The 20,532-nt window shown below is 35.2% G+C and overlaps 1 long non-coding RNA gene across 14 annotated transcripts in view; it reads right to left on the reverse strand.

Annotated features, from left to right (window-relative positions):
• LOC144293771 (uncharacterized) overlaps positions 1-20,532 on the reverse strand; it is a 583,355-nt gene that overhangs the window by 23,879 nt on the left and 538,944 nt on the right. For 13 of the 14 annotated variants that reach the window (XR_013361104.1, XR_013361085.1, XR_013361061.1 and 10 more), the window contains 3 exons: positions 8,101-8,149; positions 6,462-6,625; positions 3,882-5,713 (listed from right to left, as the gene is read on the reverse strand). This is a non-coding gene — a long non-coding RNA (uncharacterized LOC144293771). Of the gene's footprint in view, positions 1-3,881; positions 5,714-6,461; positions 6,626-8,100; positions 8,150-20,532 lie in introns of those variants that run through there. The other variant, XR_013361068.1, reaches the window with a different exon arrangement.

The following is a 20,532-nucleotide window of genomic DNA, read 5'->3' on the forward strand; positions in this document are numbered from 1 at the left end:
AAATGTGAATATGCTTCACGTTTCCAGAAAATATAGTAATGAAAGACCATAATGGGGAAGTGTGGTCCACTACTATTTTCACAAATTAACAACACAGAGAAATATCTACCATGAGTCCATTTGACAATCATGGTACATATGTGACAAAAGCCACTTTTGGCGTTGGTTGGCAGGAAATGATGTGAAGCATAAATGGGAAATCCTTTCCAAGAAATGACTTAAAAGTCTTATCTTTGTTTTTAAAAATCCATGCCACAGAGTTTTTTTTCCCTCATTTTCTTTATGGATAACTGAGGAAATATTTCAGAACAAATTACTGATGTTTACACAATTGTTACAAAAGAAACTTGGATGACAAATTCATTTGCTTTATATCAAAACAATGAAGGCTTAAAAGAAAAGCTATAAAAGACTCTAGGAGAAAGAGTCAATAAATTTTGAAGGAAGATATAAAGAGGAAACTCCAGAGAAATCTTGTAGGTACTGATATTAATTTAACCATTTATTTATTCAAGAAACATTTACTCCGTTACTACTATTGTTCTAAGGACTGTGAGAAAGCATAGAGCTGGGAGAAAAAGATAATTTGCTAAGGATTTTAAGTCTAGTTCTTCCACTGACTGGCTGCTAACCAAGAGTAGTCCACTCTACTTTTATAAGCACTGATTTTCTCATTTGTAAAATAAGAAGAGTGAAATAGATATCCAAATAGAGCGATATCTTCTCGCTCTAAAGCTCATTACTGAAATGTTCATTTTTCAATGAGATTGTGTGCCATATTGTCATGCAGCCCTTGGGTATGCAGAGTGCTGCTCCAGACTCCTCAAACTAAGCAGGGCATTTCTGACTCTCACAATTCAGCTCCTATCCTGAGATTCCTCTGATATTCACCCTCAAGTACAAAACAGTTGGAAAAGAAGAAATCTAATACTTAGAAAGGGAGCACAATTAAAGAGATACCCCAGAATGCAAGCAAAATGAAATCCTCCTATCCAGAATGGAAGCATGCTTCCAAATTTATTGCATGAATTTATAAAATCTTATGGATGTTTCATGAGGCGTGAATCCCACAGTATTTTCCAGAAGAAAGGAGCCTGGTGATCAAATGAGTCTAAAACATCCTCTACACTACCGATCTTAGAGGGTCAAGAATGACAGTTATGAAAAGTCTTACAGCTTAAAAGAAAAATGTTTAATGCTTACCGTTTCCAAAGTTACTAAACTAAGCACATGACTGTGGAATCCAATTTAGAAAACATTGTAGTAGGAAATTAAACCAAGATTTAGCTTAATGGGTTTCTTAGAAAAAAACAACAACAACCCTAAGACACCAATGAAGATTCTATACGGTAGCCTGTACAAAGGCACATAGCCAAGAAAGTGTTCATTGTTAAACTTACCAACCATCCCACAAACCCCAGAACTTCTGCTATGGGTCAAAGGGGAGTTGGGTGAGGGCCAAGTATCCCTTATTTTTCAGAGGACAGACTGTTTTAATGAGTAGCTTTTAGTGCCCCAAAGAACGTAGGTTTTTGAAGTTTATATAGTCCAATGAAACCCCTATTAAGCTCCATGGGAAGGCGATTTTAGATATAATTGGATTGCATCTTAAGACTCATCTTCCAGCAAGCAAGCATTCCTAAACAGCTAAGCATTCCATTTCCCATTTTAGGTCTCAGACAGGGATCTGTATGGGAGAAAGTGAGACTCGGGAAAGGCAAGGAGAGCTGCCAGCCGTCTTGAGAAGTAAACAAGTAGCAGGCTGATTCCTGCCTCTCCAATACCCTCTCTACCCTGTGTGAGTTGGGTCAGCAAACCACACATCATGTATTATTTTGTCAATCACTCCTACAGAACCATTAACAGCTTCTATCAATGTGTAAACAGGAGCAAACACCACCATGTGGTGCCAAAACATGACCAGGGAATATGTGAACCCCTTAGAAGCACCCGGGGAAGTCTTGGCCAATTAGTAGGTAAATCTGCCCCAACCATGTCACCACTCTTACAAAAACATGATCCTAGATCCATTTTACCAAACTGCATTTTTCGGACCCAAGTCATCGCTTACTAGTAATGTTTTACTATGTATGAACTTGAAATCATGGATTATGAGCTCTGGTGGCCACGACCATGCTGAACAACTTCTCTGGAAGAAAGTTTCTGAGAGAAGCTTAATAATCAACTTCTGGCCCCATGAATCATTTGGGGATGTTTCTGCTGCAAATGTGTAGAAAAACTGATAAACTGTATCTTAAATCTGAAGAGCCAATTTTTCTGACATAAGAAAAAAAAAAAAAAACCCAGCTGTTGACACTAAATACTATTTAACTAGCTTAGTAATCCAGTTCCAGTGTACCTATTTTTTGGCTTTTTCTTCATATATGCAAGACTCCACTACAGCTCAGACATCGTTTTTACATTCAGAGATGGACAAAGGAGGACAGTATCAGTTACAACTTTCACTTTGACCCTGGGAAGCAACAGGCTTCCTAATAGACTTCAGCAGATTTCTACTTTAGCCCAAGCTATCACATAGTCACAAGGGAGCCCAGGAATGCTTGTATCAAAAGAAAGAATATCCAGGACAGTCAAAGGGTCCAGAGCAGCCACAAAGACTGTCATATCCTCTCTAAACATAATTTTGCTTTCTATGGTTGTAATTACACAGAGCCTTCAAAAGGAAAAAAAGCTGAAAACTATTTAAACAAAACCCCATGACATTTTTTTCTCTCTGACAGAAAGAAGATTTTTAAATTTCAGTTTCAAGCAATAGTGTTGGGTGTTTTCCTATTTAAATGGGTTGTGAATAACAGTGACTACATATAGCAATGTTAATCAAAACAGTGCCAATCTCCCCTGATGAAATCTCTGTAAAGGAACTGGTGATAATTGAATTCAAATCCAAGGTTTCTTTCCTTGACGAAGTGACTATCCTCCCTGATGTTTCTAGAACACTCTCAATTGTTTGTTGTTTCTGTATGATTGCTAACAACACCTCTTTCACTTTCAAAAGTGTCCTGGCTTAGACAATAAATTATATGATCACTTGATTCATTAGTCTCTCTATGCTAATGATTTTTAAATTCACATCATTAGACATAATCATGTACTGAACTATAGTACTCCATTAAGAGAAGCCTACTTGGGGTAACCTGGGTGGCTCAATTGGTTAAGCATCTGCTTTTGGCTCAGGTCATGATCCCAGAGTCCTGGGATCAAGCCCTGAGTTGGGCTCCCTGATAAGGGGAGAGCCTGCTTCTCCCTCTTCTCCTCACTTGTGCTCTCTGTCACTATCTCTGTCTTTCCCTCAAATAAAAATAGAATCTTTAAAAGATAGAGAAAGAGCAGCCTACTTGATGTCTCCACTGGAAAGGTCCACCAAAAACTCAGCTATCCCAAAGCAAACCTATGGTACCCAACGGTGGTTCTTTCCCTATTATGCAAGAGCTTAAAAGGACCTTGCGCTTTCCTTTAAGTACATTTTCAAGTTGTCTACATAGCCCTACTTCACACACTTTCGAATTGGGAATGTGGGAAAATCACTGATGAGCTTTTTTTTTAAAGATTTTATTCTTAAGTAATCTCTACATCTAACATGGGGCTCGAACTTACCACCTTGAGATCAAGAGTTGCATTGCTCTACTTAATGAGCCAGGCAGGTGTCCCTCATTGATGGGCTTTAAACAGACAATATTAATGAATAATTTCTCATTCCTTTTAGAATAAAGATCCAAATTTCTCTATGGTCTACAAGATTCTTCAGTCTATGCTATTCTCTTAATTGTCATTTTATTTTTATTTTTTTTATTATTTTTTTTAATTTTTTTTATTTTTTTTTAATTTTTTTAATTTTTTTATTTTATTTTATTTTTTTATTATTTTTTTTTAATTTTTTTAAAAATTTTTTTTTAATTGTCATTTTAAACCATTTTCCCCACATTCCTAGATCATTTACTATCCTGGACTTTGTTCAGTTTCTTAAAAATATCATTTTCCCTCCCAGCTATGCCCTCTGAATGTTCTGTTCAATGTTCTTGGGATAGTCTCCACATCTTCTTTGATACTTAATCCTCTTTCAGACCTTGGCTCAACCATCTTTTCATCAGGGGAATGTCCCTTACACTCCAATATTAACTCTCTTATACCTTAAATGTAATCTGTACTTCCATACATTTTCCTTCCAAATATCCAACTTCAAATTTGTAAATTTATACTTGTATGGCTGTTTGACCACAAATTATCTCCTGAACTAAACATGTTTTACAGTATCTTTAGCATAGTTCTTGTTACATAATAGTATGTTCTCAATAACTAGTTACTAGTTCTCAATAACTATTGAATGAATGAATGAATGAATGAATGAATGAATGAATGAATGATAGTATAGTATAGTACATAGAGCATGATAGTATCAGGTCATATTTAATCTTTATTACCAACAGACACTCCAAGTGAAAGTCATCCTTTCAGAAGATAATCTTAAAGGATGAAATAATTAGATTTCCATAAAAATATTTTTTTTTCATTTGATCAAACACTTATCCAAACTGTATTCTTACATTATTTGACCCGGATATACTAAATTAATGACTACCTAATTGTATAGAATAGCACTTTTAGATTTAACTTAAAACTATTTAAATTTTGAGGAGTAGCTCCTTATCCTGTGAATTTAGTTTTGTTTGTTTTTTTTTTTTTTTTGAGAACTACTTCCTATGACATTTCATAATTTTAGAAATATTTTTATATCTCTTTCTGATTACTGCAAGCTCTGGGATATTCCACACAGATTCCCTTTACCAGGCAGTTGCATCCATCTATCAGGCACTATAAGTGTTGTCTGCTAACAGCTCACAGCTGACCCTTTCACCAGAGAATTGCCCTTGGCTGATGGGGGCCTTCTCTCTTCTAAAAAAGAAGATGAAATAATGAGTGCCTGGCCACAGGTCACCAAATAACTAGGACACTTTGACACATGTAAAAGTACTAATAAAAAACAACATTTCAAAAAAACATTTTTCTTCCAAATAAAATATTTGTCATTGCTATTACAAAACTGCAAGACTTGGTAAATGTCACTTCAAAATTCAGCTATAGGATTGAGATTTACAAAGGTGACTCAGTATACCAGGAGAAATACTGCCTTCCCCCTACCACAGCCCAGTGTGGATTAAGAAATGAAATCATTCTAATTTTATGATGTGTTTAACAAATAAATTTAAGCAATGATTAGGTCATTGGTTCATATAAGAACAAAATCAGTATGGTGCTATACGTGAAAAACTACTCATTGAGAGAACTGGACGGTTATAACTGTTCAACTCCTATTTTAGAAGCCATGGGGAAAAACAAAGCTAAAGGGCTAAAATATAGTGGACCATTCCTGCATTCTTTATGAACTATACTCAGTCACTTGTAATTCTCTAGAGATCCAATAAGTGTTCATCAATTAAAATAAGAGAAAAAGATAGACAACTCTTGTCAAGATGGATATTCATTTCAGAGGCATAGCAAGCTACTTACTTGGTCTCAGCTTGATCCCTGGTGAATAAAACTGGTTGGAATATAACTTTACCATAGTTCACATAATGTGGCAGTTTCCAATCTCAAAAGTCCAAGATAAAGGCTGCAGAGGGTTCTAGTGTCTGTCTTGCAGCCAGCCAAGGGTTTCTTGGAGGGCAGTACTCTGAGGTCAACTTCAATTGTCAAACTGAAAGAAGTCATGATGACAGATACATATGAAGTATACTTATTTAACGCAAGAGGATTTAAGGCCATTACCTAGACATTAATGTTGTGGAAAAAAGTCAACAAATAAATTAAATTAAAAATGTCTCAAATTATATTTCCTATTTTAGGAGCCTATTTAGGAACCTTCAATTTTAGAGGAACCTGGGTGGCTCAGTGGTTGAGTGTCTGCCATCAGCTCAGGTTGTGATCCTGGGGTCCTGGGATCGAGTCCTGCCTCAGGCTCCCCGCAGGGAGCCTGCTTCTCCCTCTACCCTTGTCTCTACCTCTGTGTGTGTGTGCCTCCCATAAATAAATAAATAAATAAATAAATAAATAAATAAATAAATAAGTTAAATCTTTATTAAAAAAGCCCTGCAATTTTAGATTACTAAAAATTTTAGACAATAAAAAAAAACAATTCAACTTTTGAATATGCTATTAGTAGCCATGGAAATGCTTTATTAAACTCCATTTTATTTTTAAATTATTTTAAGTATATAAAAAAGAAAATTTATGCTAGCTCATCATTGAATGAACTTATACAATCTTCTTCATAATTTGGTTTACCATTCATACTTTATTTGATATTAACATATATAGCTATCTAGATGCCACCCCTTTCTCTTTTGAGTACTGTTTATATTTAGAAGATCAGAATTTAAAGTTAAGGGAACTAGAAAAAAATAAATTATTAATTTTTATACCAAAAAATAGAAAAAAATCTTTACCTAAAATAAGTAAAAATAGGGCAGCCCGGGTGGCTCAGAGGTTTAGCATCGCCTTCAGCCCAGGGTGTGATCCTGGAGATCCAGGATAGAGTCCCACGTCGGGCTCCCTGCATGGAACCTGCTTCTTCCTCTGCCTGTGTCTCTGCCTCTCACTCTCTCTGTGTCTGTCATGAATAAATAAATAAAATCTTTAAAAATAAAAAAGAAGTAAGAATAAAACCAATTCTTTCCAGATGCTGATATATAGGATGAAATTTCCTAAATTGAAAATCATTCTCTTCATGTTTTTGCATAAGTTTGTAGTAAGATAAAATTAACCTCATGATTATCCATTGATTAGGTTTGTTTAGGTTATAAGACTAGGTTCAATTCAGGGGTCATTTAACTTTGACCTTAATTAATAATTATCACAAACATACTGCTAATTTAAAAATCTTCCAGGAAGAACATATCAGCCAATGATAATATTATCAGTATGTATGAAGTATTATATGCATTCTTTAATATTTAAAATAATAGTACTTATTACAAGTAATATAAAATTATTATGTGGGTGTTTCTCATTAACAACATATGCCACTAAGTTTTACAACTCAATATTAGAAAGAATATTAACCAAAGAAGTATCAGTTGGGGAAGAATGGTGGTTCAGGTTAAATGTCTCCTTCAGCTCAGGTCAGGACCTCAGGGTCCTGGGATTGACCCCTGAGTTAGGTTCCCTGTTCAGCAGTCCTTCTTCCACTGCCCCTGCCTGCCCCTCCTCCTCCTGAACCCAGCTCATGGAAGCTCTCTCTCTCTCTCAAATAAATAAACAAAATCTTAAAAAAAAAAAAAAAAAAAAAAGATATCTGTTGAATAGTGAAAACTCATTAAACTCCATATAGGAGGACATCTGCTCTGCAGGGAAATGTCTCAAAATCAAAAAGCCAAGGACTCATCAGCTACTTGAATATTAAGAACTACCAGCACTTTAAACCTCATTTCCCAGTGAAAATCCTGGAAACTTGAGAAAATGCAAAAGAACATGTGGGTGGAAAATAGAAAAAGAAACAGCAAGAGAAAAAAATTTAAAAAGGCAAATGTAACTTGTAAATAATGAGTTTTTACTGTCAATGAAAATTCCATGTGTGATATCTTGGAATTACCTTTAGCCAGAAGAGTGCCAAATGTATCAAGAAAGAGTTTGTAGTTAATAAACCAAGAAGTGATTCTACTGCCTTCATCACTGTAACTCACCTTAAAGGAAATCCTTCCCAGTTATTGTGGAAATGAGACGTTTCCCAACAGTCAATAGAAAGATAATTATCTAACAGAAATTTTCAAAGTTATAAAGGCACGTCATAGTTTAGAGTAATCTTATTAAAAATCAAATTCACAACATCAACAGATCCTTCCTGTGCCATGTAATTACATTACAGACACTTAATTGAAATAAACTGGAAACAAAACCTGGCCTAGCACAGACATGTACTGATGGTTAAGACTCAGCAGGGTGGTACTAGTTCATTAAACTCAGTCTTCACATATGTCTACCCATTACGTTCTAAGAAAATATTAAAAATAAGGACATTAATTCAATTAAACACATTCAGATATTAGCATTCATATAAAATTTCCCCTATGTGTGTATAAAACTTACTTGAAAACAGTGATGTAGGTAAAGGCAGTTTATGATTTTGTGTGGTTACCTGGAGAGAAAAAAATTACACGCAGAAGAATTAAACATTTTCAAAGATAACTTATAAATGTATATGAAATAATTAATAAAAATTTTATACTACAAAAATTTCTAAACCTTATTATGATTTGGATTCTCAAAGTATTGGCCCAATTGCGCAAATTATTCCCATTGGCATCTGAAGGACATTAGCAGTTCACTGAAAGGTCTGCGCTGGAAGGTCAGAGACTATATTGTTGCTAACCCAAGTACCACCTACTCCGGATTCGAAAGCTCCATAGGAAAGTTAGTCAACCAGAATGTTCTTATATTTTTCAACAAGGAATGTGAATTTATTCAGAAAATATACATTTTATAGGTTACTTCTTGAGTTCAGATAAACTAACCAGAAAGGTGAGTTTCTTTCTGTGTCCTCTGGGGCATTGCACAACCCAGACAGAAATCCCTGCAGAGCTAAGGGTCCTTGGTCACTGGGTTTAAACATGCAAAGCAAGTTTGGTCCTCTGAAAGCAGGTGGATGGAAACAGGGGCAGCTGAGTGCTGTTGTGAAGGAGAGCCCAGGCCACAGGCCTCCAATGACAATGCAGGTCATAGAAGAGATACTTTACCTCCTGTAAGTTATCTCAGAATGAACTTCTAGGGATTTTATAGTACGAAGGGCTGAATTTCAAATATACTGTTTTCATATTTGTGTGAGTCAAGTTTAAATTAAAGATTTAGCGTGTACTGTATTCCAACTGTATTCCAATCACATTCCTGTACCTACAAACTTTGAAGAAGGAAACTTAGTTTTTGGTCGTATATAAAACCAATGTGTTTAGGCTGCAGATTTATCTAGTTAATGAAAATCTTATAAATACACCAGCCCAAAATCTCTCTTTGATAAACTTAAAGGAAAGGCTTTGCAGAAAAAGCAAGCAAGCAAGCAAGCAATAGCTTGGTTTTGGGGATGCCTGAGTGGCTCAGTGGCTGAGTGACTGCCTTTGGCTCAGGGTGTGATCCCGGAGTCTTGGGATCAAATCCCACATTGGGCTCCCTGCATGGGGCCTGCTTCTCCCTCTGCCTCTCTCTCTGTGTCTCTCATGAATAAACAAATAAAATCTTAAAAAAAAAAAAGAAAGCTTGTCTTTGCTATAGATTATTTAACCTGCTCTAAAGAAGATAAAATAATTTATCGCCAAATATTGTAAATTATTTTACAATAATTTGTAAAAATTTCTTTTTAAGAAAGGATGGGTTTTAAAACAATCTTTATGGGATGCCTGGGTAGCTCAGTGGTTGAGCGTCTGCCTTCGGCTCGGGGCGTGATCCTGGAGTCCTGGGATCGAGTCCCACATCGGGCTCCCTGCATGGAGCCTGCTTCTCCCTCTGCCTATGTCTCTGCCTCTCTCTCTCTCTCTGTCTCTCATGAATAAATACATAAAATCTTTTAAAAAATAAATAAATAAAACAATCTTTACAATAGATTTGCTAGAGCATTTGTCCTTCCTAAGTACAATTTATTTCTCCTATAATCCACATATTTTTTAAGAACCATAACAATAACAAATCAAAATCCTGCAATATTAAGTAGGCCTAATAATTAAGAGAAAGCCTAAAACAAACTAATATCCAACATAAAAGGGCCTGAATTGGCTCATCTAACTAGTGGCCCTCACAGCTGGTTTGATTCAGCACCTCACCAATGTCAATACAGAATCTGATTTTTTTTTTCTCTTTCCTCGGCATTCTGTAGAGTTAGAGTCATCTAAGTTTGGTTTCTTTATTGAGACAAAATGGTTAAAGAAGTCCTCTAAATGAGGCACTTTCCAGGAAAGAAGGTTCTGTACTCTGGAAGAACTAACAAAAGCTGTCAGCTTAGTTTTGATCACACCAGCCCTGAAAGCATTCCTGTGGCCAGAGAAATGCCATGTGCCAATTGGCTTAAGCCTAGGTTATAGAACTAATCACCATGGAAACACGTGAAAGGGCCATTGGCTTCCACAAATCAAGAGCCACTGGGGTAAAGTCAATTTCATCCAAATTTTAGTGCCTGCCTTACAATGAAGGGCATGAAGCAACAGACATCATTTCTTGTCGAAACCAAAGATATTTCTTGCCTTCTGAGCTTCTAATCAAACTTCAGTGTTAGCTGGAGAGTGAACAGAGATTCCTTCATTTCAGACATGAAATTATGACCTGGATATGGCCACTGAAATTTAAGAGCCTGTAGGGAAGCTACTGCCTATTTTCTATCTATGAACACAATCATGTGACGATGAGGCTTACAGTAACATTAGCTATCTTGAGAATATTAAAAAGAAAGCCCAGGAAAATCATAGGTACTATCCCCTATACTCTGAAATTGTCCTGCCACTAAAAATCTGAAGAACTGAAATGCTACTTCACTGCAATTTTTTTAACCTTTTTATCAATTGAAGTTACAGTGGCCTGGAAAAACAGAGACTGTAATAAGTTAGCATAGTACAAAAATAAAATGAAGATAGATGTATGGTGATAAACTGCAAGTGCTCATGAAAAAACAAGCATCAAACAAGAGTTTTCTTGAAAATTCTGGAATACATATACTTAGGGACTATATAACTTTTGGTGGAAAAGCAGACACATGAAGGCCAGAAGACATATGGAGGATAGTGCAATACTAATAGAAAAAACAGTATTGAAACATCTTTAATGTCCTCCTTTCCCTGTACCTTCAGAAAGAACTTACTCTGTCTACTGCTCAGAAGAGGAGAGTCCCAGATATCCAATGACAATTTCAGTTTTTAGACTTCAGTTGATTGGACCAGAAAGGGCAATTGATCTAGAATGAGCTAGTCCATTGGCTGACTCAATTGAATAGCCAATTATTTTTCTCAACTCATGAATTTGAATAATGAATTTGAGATTCTGAAAAAGTTAAACTACTTTAAGGACAGAGTGGACACCCCAGTGAAGGCCCAGGAGCTCTTACTGCTCAGACAGATCAATCCTGGTTCTTCCCGTATGTGAGCTTTCTTTTAAAACCATATATCTAATAATACTCCAGGATATTCTTAACTTCAACTGAGTACAGAAATACTTAAAACGATTTTCTTTTATTACTGATAGCTCTTTTTAAACATTTCTCTACAAAGATTTTGAGTACTACAATTCCATCATTCTGAAAAATAGGCATCTCTTTTATTAATATTTTACCTTGTTATTATGAAAATGTTAAAATAAAAAATACAGAAATAGAGAAAATAAGTAAATGAACTTTGTGTACTCATCATTCTGCTTCCATAATTGTCAATATTTTAGGTAATAATCTTTTTAATTTTTAAAAATTATATTACTTTGGGTCATTCTGAAATATTTATTCTTTACAAACTTGAAATGTTTGGGGGATTCATGTATTATCAATCAGAAGACTAGTCTAAAAAAATCTGAATATTTATGAATTTCTGAATCGTGTTTTGCTAACATGCCAGTGTTACAGTTATACACATTTAAAAGCAAACAAACAAATAAACAAAAACATGATTCAGCATTTTAAGTAGGTTGCTATTTGTAGGTAAAATACGATGTTTCTGGTAATGTAAACTTATTTCCTTACTTTATATTAACTGATAGTTACAACATACTACTCTATACTTAAAGGCTATTTTTCTTAAAGATTTTATTTATTTATTTGAGGGAAAGAGAGAGAGTGAGCACACAAGCAGGGTGAGTAGCAGAGGGAGAGGGAAAAACAGATTCCTCACTGGGCAGGGAGCCCAATGGAGGGGCTCAAGCCCAGGACTCCAGGATTATGACCTGAGCCAAAGGCACCACCCAATGGACTGAGCACCTAGGTGCCCCTATTTATAAGCTATTTATACTCTATTAAATACCCAGATCCTCATCTTCCACTTTTTTTTCAAAAGGACATTATTTGCATTTTTTTCTGTTTATAAACATTTTATAGCAATTTTATGAAAATTTTATTTATTTATTTTTATTTTTTATTTTTATTATTTAGGGCTTCTGTTTGAGCCCCTAAGCACTTCTGCAGGATTGGAGAGGATAAAAGTATCTTATTGGTAAGATTTAGGGCTGCTTTTTAGTATGCAAGAACCAGAAGTATCTTTTGTTTTATGTACTTGCCCAGTGGCCTTTTGGAATCAAGTTTATCATAATTTTGCAATCTTATATTTATACAAATGCAATTTCATAAATTTTGGGAGAAGTTTGAAGTAGGAAATCAAAAAAAAGAAACATGGATTCCAGTCCAAGATCTGCTACAAAATAGCTGATGATCTTGAAAAGTCACTTTGCCTCTCTGGGGCTCCTTTGCTTACTTATAAAATGTGCAGTGTAGACTACATGACCTTTAATTTTCTCTCAGCTCTAAAACTTGATGTCTAGCTACTTTTTTTTTCCACAATGAACAAACAGATTTCTTTCTTTGTTAAGCATCAATTCAAAGTTAAAGGAATTTTCTCCTCCAATGATTTTTACTCAGAAAACTTGAACTTTAGAAAGATAATTTATAGTGTATGTACTTCAGAAACTGATGTTCAAAAAAAAAAGAAAGAAAGAAAGAAAGAAAGAAAGAAAGAAAGAAAGAAAGAAAGAGAAAGAAGAAAGAAAGAAAGAAAGAAAGAAGAAAGAAAGAAAGAAAGAAAGAAAGAAAGAAAGAAAGAAAGAAAGAAAGAAAGAAACTGATGCTCTAGTGTATCTAAGTTCTTGGGTTTGGAGAAGATATTCTCTGTGCTCTTGAGATGCTTTAACCTACAATGTTATAGGATCTCAGCAAAAATAGAAAGCTATTACACAGTTACTACCTCTTGCTTTAGAATTTTTACTTATAAGAAGAGGTTGAGCATCTCAGATTGCCTAAAAAGCAAGATTTCTAGAATTATAATTGTTGTTTCCCATGCAGGTAATTGGTATCTGTAGAGAAGCTGAGGTTAAAAAAATAAATAAAAGCTAGGCAAAACTTTCTATTTTAACATATCATTAAACTTCATGAATTTAACAGGAAAATCACTTTCAGCCTGTAAAATTATTTTTTGTTATTATTAACTAAGAAGTCTTCAAAATTTCAAGTTTGCTCCCAGTGAGATTTAGGCCTACCTTTAGATACACACTGTACAATATGGTACCACTTGCCATCTATGATTACTGAACAGTTGAAATGTGGCCTGTACCACTAAGGGACTCAGGTTTTAAGTTAAATTAAATTTAAATTTAATTAAAATTAAATTCAAAATTAATTAAGAACTTTTAAAATATGTACAGAACAATTTTTAGGTATGAATCTACTTTTCCAGTTATAAATTTTATGAATAAAAGTGCATATTAAGTGTTTCTGAAAAAAAGTTAGTGCCTCAGCAAGACAAAACATCAGCAAAGAGAGAAAACAACCTACAGAATGGGAAAAAAATATTTGTAAACTGTATATCCAATAAAGGGTTAATATCCAAAATATATAAATAACTCATACAACTCAATAGCAATAAAACAAATAATTCAGTTAACAAAAGGACAAAAGACCTGAATAGGCATATCTTCAAAGTATACACAAAGCCAACAGGTACATGAAAAGATACTCAACCGCACTAGTCATTAGAGAAATGCAAATTAAAACCACAATGGAATACTGCTTCATTCCTGTTAGAGTGGCCATCATCAAAAACAAAGGGATAATAAATGGTAATATGGATGTGGAGAAAAGGGAACTTTTGTGTCATATTGGGAGGACTATAAATTGGTACACCCACTATGGAAAATATGAGGGTTCCTCAAACAATTAAAAATAGAATCAGCATATAATCCAGTGATTCTGCTTTGGGAATATATCCAAAAGAAATGAACACTATCTTAAACAGACACCTGCACCCACATGTTCACAGAAGCCTTATTTACAACAGCCAAGACATGGAAACAACCTAATTGTCCATCAATGAAGGCATGGCTAAAGAAGTTATGGTATATATAGAATGGAACATTATTCAGCCATTAAAAATGAGGAGATCCTATCATTTGCAGCAATGTGGATGGACCTTGAAGGCATTATGCTTGGTGAAATAAGTCAGAGAAAGACAAATACTGTATGAGATCAGACTTGTGAGTATGAGGCAGGGAGGGGGGACTGGAGGAAGATGGCACAAAAGTTATACTTCAAAAAAAAAGTTAAACTTCCAGGTATAAAATGAATAAGTACTAGGGATGCAATGCACAACATGATGACTATAGCTGAAATTGCTTTTATTATACATGGGAAACTCGCTAAGAGTTCCCATCCAAGGGAGAATTTGTTTTCTTTTTATTATGTCTATAAAATGATAGATGTTGACTAAACCCATTGTAGTAACCATTTCACAATATATATAAATCAAACCATTATGCTGTGTGCCTTACACATACACAGTGATGTAACATCAATTATTTCTTAGTAAAACGGGAAAAAATTTAGTGCCTCGCTGACTTTTTGAAAGTGGAAAATACACAAGAAAAATGTAAAATATACCATTAATAAATCTTAAAATATTAACTATATACTGTAAGGATAATATGTTGGATATACTGGCTTAAAATATATTGCTAACGTTAATTTTATCTGCCCCCTTTTTGTTTTTAAACATGAGTATTAGAAAATTTCAAGTTATTTAAAATAAAGTTATGTGGCCCAATCTCTGTTTCCAGTAGACAACACTGGTCTGGAGCACTGGGTCATTTTAAGAGAATAATTTCTAAGCAGAATTAGCCTTTGCTGTTTCCTTCTGAAACATTCAATTCCAGTAGTGATTGGAATAAAAAATAAAGAACACCTGAGGTCTGACAAAATTATTTTTGTTAAGCAGACAAACTAATTAGAGGTAACTGAGGTCTGTTTCAATTTCTAGATAATAAATTTAGAATCACTGGCTGAATTTTTAAAAATATATCCAGAATTTTAAAATCAGAAAATATCTTACTTCATCAAAATTAATTCTATGCAGAAGAAAGCATACTTCATGCAATATTCTCAAATTCATTTAGAAAGTTTGTGGTCCCATCAGAACAAGAAGTTCCAATTTTCAACCTCTTCTGCCTAAGGGTGATTACATATAAAGGAAAGAATTTAAATAATAATTCCAAGAAAAACTATCCAGCAAATGTCATCAAAAATGGTTTGTCTTAGGATCCTTCAAAAGTTCTTTCTGCACAGTATAGGTCACATAAAAAGTTGATTTTAAAAAGAAACATTTATCTTCCAAAGAAGGTTTACTTATTTTGCAATTTAATCAGTTGTTCTTTCCCACTTTCCTACAGTCTTTTTGAAAGATATATCCCCTATCATAAGAGCTGTATACTTACTATAGCCATCCATTGGAATAAAAGTGGCCTAGAAAGGGTTAAGATTGGGAGCAAACTTAAGGCCAAACTAAAATCAAAAAGTTGCTGATGTGAAGTACCAGGTCTCCTGGGGAAACAACATACAGGCTGCACCATTGACTTGCCAATTAATCCAAGGAGCCACATGGCCATTAGTTCGGGAGAGATGCTTGCTTGACTGTTTGCCTAGAGGTAAGAGCTAGGTTTGCAGCTGCCAAGCAGCAGGATGACAGAAATAAATGGTGGGAGAAATTAGGACTAAGAATATAAGTACTTCATTATCTTGGCTTGGCTTCAAAGGAATACCTGAATGTCAAACAAACTACGGCATCTTGCATAATATACAGATTAATCTATCACAAAAAGCCTTCAAGATAATAAATAATTTTCTAAGTATCTTTACAATAGCTTTATACTAGGTACATTCTACTAATTCCTACAAAATTCTAAACCAAGTCTTCCAATTTAATAATTGAAAACCTGAAGGTGGGCCCATATCACTTTCCAGGGCTATAAATAAGTTTCATATAGTAAATTCAATGAAGGAGTTATTAAAACTCTGCATGTTAATTATTACCTGTATATTAATTACTATCTTGCTCATTTTTGTCATAACTTGCCTATTTTCTTGTTTGGGGCTCAGGATGCTTTTAATGGCTACATGATTTACTTTTCTATGGATTTCCATGTATGAAATGGTTCAGTGAAAGTGACTGTATTTGATTCTGACACTGAGAAATTGCTAACAGCTCATACCTACTCTGAAGTTAATTAAGAACATCCTGGATATGTTCTTTGGGGAGGTACTTCAAGGTAATTCATAGAAAAAAAATTCAACTGAAAGCATCCAACTAAACAGCTGAAATCTCAACTGTGTTCTTTAAATGTATTTCAGCAAAACACAAGGATACTGGGACATGAAACGTAACTAAATAAAGTCACTGAAATTATACTTAGAAAAATATTTGTAGCTTTCTCTCATAAAAATACTGCTGTACAATTAACATATTTAATACCCTAAAATGTTTTCTGTCAGAGATACATTTTCTTATTCTACATTATTTCCTGTCTTAATCATGGCCTGGTTGATGATACAATATCTGGGATGAACTCCCAGCCTCATTGAATCTAGTTGGGTACCACTTTGTACTGTGCCACCCTTTTCGCACTGAATCAGAACGAAAAGAGTCTCGGGCAGTCGACAGCTTCATCACTGCTTCCAAGTTCAGGTTGGCTGGGCTCCCAAATCTCTTGGGGTATGTTGGCTGCCAAAGCAAATTAGTCTCACTTTATCTTTGGGGCAGTGACTTTGCTAACTTTATTGGCTGTGTGGGGCCTAGGCCTTCCAACATAAGCAGGTGACACATTGAAAAAAAAGAAAGTATAGTTAAGATATTGATCTCCTTCCCACTCAAAAATGACATTTCCAAAAAAATAATCAGAAAATCTACAAGGGAAGAAGAATCCAGTCAGAATACACGAAAGAAGTCAGGGCTTAAATTATAGTTCAAAGTGGACAAAAGAGCAGTGTGGAATCACCACAAGACCGACATTAGTAGTAAATTTACAATCTGAAAAACATTAATGTCATTGATGAAGCAGAGGAAACAACAGATCATATCCGGCATATATAACAATATATATATTTTTTTAATATATATAAAAGATGGTAGAGGGAAAAGAATAGAATGAAAGAAGCAATCAAATTTGGAAATCACGGAGAAGTTGGACAGGCTTGAATAAATCAGTCGAAGAGTTACGTAGTACTCACAGAAACATGTCCAAATAGAAATGTTTAAGTTTGCCATCTGTATCTTCAGCCTCCCGAGTTGGTGGGAAAACTGGAGGTGTGTGTGTGTGTGTGTGTGTGTGTGTGTGTGTACTTATAAATACATAAAAAGAACTCTTTATTTCAAATATGCAGTTTGGTTGATTTGTACATTTGTAAAAGTTGTCTCAAGTTGTACTGAGCCTAGAAATGGTTAACTGTGGACAGCTTCTCTTTGTCAGCAATGTTCCCTAGACATCAAGGACAAAACCTCAGAAGGCCTGATCACCAGATATTCTTACGTGATGGGTCTGAGAAGGGCCCAGGATAATTTCTTTTCTAATGTCTAAGAGCAAGAGAAGAGACTTTCTTAGGTACCAGTGCAGTCCCCGAACATTAAACAGCATTTGGCACATGATAAATACCTTATAAATAACGCATGAATGAATAAAAGAAAAATTACTAACAATTAAATAAGTGAATAAAGCACACATGATTCTGATGCAAAACTGTCCGTGGACCAAGCAAGCTTCAGGAAACAGTGATCTGGAATCTTTATTCCTCTTCTTTAATTTCAAAGAATGATGAAAATTAATATTCATTGCCACTGCAGACCACTCAGGAAGTGTGGCTTGCGCTATGCGGCATCTAGTTGATTGAGATACCTCTGGTTTACTAATTCAGGTTTCAAAAGTAATTGGATGCTATAGCAATTATTTCCAGAAAGACTTCCTTCCTCAGTGATGAAACAATTTTTCTTTCAGTTGTGAGTGCACACAAAAGTTCTAAAGTTAATTGGATAGCGTGTAAGCTTGCTTCACTTCATAGTAATCCTTTACTGCCAATCTTGTCATCTCCAGGGTTAAAATCATGGCTTCTCTGAACTCCCTGCCCATGTGGATAGCAACATCACCGACAAATGAATTTAGTGAGAGCAACTAAGTACTGACTGAGGACAAGTTGACAGCACACCTACTCATATAATCTGCCTGTGGTCACTGATCTCAAGTGCATTTGTTCCCTTCTCAGTCAAAGGCTAGGAAATGAAGAGTTAAGCCTTAGCAGGGCTTCCTGAGACGGCTCCAGAAGTTCGGAATTTGGAGACTTAATACTGTATCCTGTCCCCTTTATGATCTAAAGTACAGAGAACATCAAAGGTTAAGGTTCGCTTCGACCTCCTAATTAAAGCTGCTTCTCAGTTGTGACAAACTTCAATACAACGCTACCCCAGAATGGACTCCTCTTACAAACAGTCTTGTTCTACAAAGTATTTTAACTGCAAAAGCAACGATAAGGAGAAAAGCTGATTTTGTGTCTGTTGTAAATTTTTGACAGAGAGCTAGAAGTTAACAGTCACATTTATATTTAAAAATATATTACCCAATAAAAGGTTGAAATCTAAAGGAAAAAGCTATAAGGATTTGGAAGAGGCAGAGTTTAAATTTTATTTGAGGGATCAAGGAATTCTTAGAAAAGGAAGCATTTCAATGACTTCCATGTAGCAGGTACTAAGCAAATATTTGTTGTCAGAATATTATAGACACTCTGTAATAAGCATGAAGTATGAGAACCACTTACTATTAAGCAAATTTTTAAAATTACCTTTAAGATATAAACCTGAATTTTACACTGGCTGACAGGGTTCTTCGTGGCCTGACTTCTCCTACCCACATTTTGAATTACATTCTTCTGAGTCAGCCACAACACGTATTAATTTCCCAAAGCATAATATTGTGTCCACACATTGTGTAACGTTTTCCTATTATTTGATACGACATCGTCACGTTAGATTTTCTCTGTATGTGTCTGGAGGCAATTTTGTCACTGTCCCTTAGAGCCCCTGGTGACCAGGTGAGAGAAGAGGCAATTCTAGCTGGTATCCAGTACCTACACCTTTTCGAGTCTCCACGTTACACAGGGCACAGAGGCATCTGGCTTTATCATGGTATTACGAATTTTTAAAATGGCAAAGGACAAGACACATATCAGCTATCTTCTGCTTCTTCTTTTTCTTTGCAAATTCTCAGGATCTTGGCATTGGGAGAAGACTACAGATAATAGTAATGAGAATTAAGTTATTGTTTACCTTCCCTCCCTGATTCTAACTTACATTTCGACAATACTTGATTGCCATGTTGACCTTTTCCACATTTTGGTCTTAATGACTCTCTTACTGAAAAATAGTCTAAGTCCCTGCTACTCTGACCTCTCAGAGGACCACAGCTTAGGAGAGAAGGGATGAGTTAAGAATTCAGCTACTCAAGATGGGAAAGGACAGCATTCTAGACATGGAACCAGAGGACAGTTGGGGGCGGCGGGGAGCCTGAGTAAATCTCTAGATAAAGCAGAGACTTTTTTTGAGATGACTTTGAAATTAAGGTCTGATACATGCAAGGAAAAACAAAATAATGTTAAGAGAGGCTAAGACAAAGCTATGAGAATAAGGATTCTGTTTGTTGATGAAATGTCCACAGAAGCAATCCCAAGTGCAGAGTCAGTTTACGTCCCTTCCCTCTTCTCATTCTTCCCCTTCCCTGCTTTGAAAAACATTCACAGGAATTGAATGGCTTGACTCATAACTGCAAAACCAACTAGCACATGTCATCCTATTGAAGATGAAATATATCACTGACAAGGTACAATATGGAACCAAGTGACAGTTTTTATCAGGGTGTTGCATTTTTCTTGAAAGTTTATTTCCCAACAGTAACCCCTCTAAATCAACTACAACTTCATTTGTTATATGAATAATGATTTCATTTGTCTTAGTATTCTATTGTCTCAGTGGTCTCCAACAAATACTATTTGTTTTTCAAATTTACATTCAAATTCTAGTTAAGTAACATGCAGTGCACTATTAGTTTCAGGAGTAGAATTCAGTGGTTCATCACTTACATACAATACCCAGTGCTCATCACAAGTGCCCTCCTGAATGCCCATCATCCATCTAGCCCCTCCCCTACTCACCTCCCTCCATCAACCCTCAGTTTGTTTTCTATCATTAAGAGTCTCTTATAGTTTGATTCCTTCTCTTTTTCCCTCTACCACATGTTCATTTCTTTTCTTTCTTAAATTCCACATATGAGTGAAATCATATGGTATTTGTCTTTCTCTGACTTATTTTTCTTAGCATAATACACTCTAGCTCCATCCACATCATTGCAAATGACAAGATTTCATTCTTTTTGATGATTGATAATATTCCATTGTGTGTGTGTGTGTGTGTCTGTGTGGATGGATAGATAGATAGATAGATAGATAGATAGATAGATAGATGATAGATAGATAGATGATAGATAGAT

Source organism: Canis aureus, chromosome 2 (genome assembly GCF_053574225.1).
Source record: "Canis aureus isolate CA01 chromosome 2, VMU_Caureus_v.1.0, whole genome shotgun sequence".
In the NCBI taxonomy this organism is placed as follows: domain Eukaryota; kingdom Metazoa; phylum Chordata; class Mammalia; order Carnivora; family Canidae; genus Canis; species Canis aureus.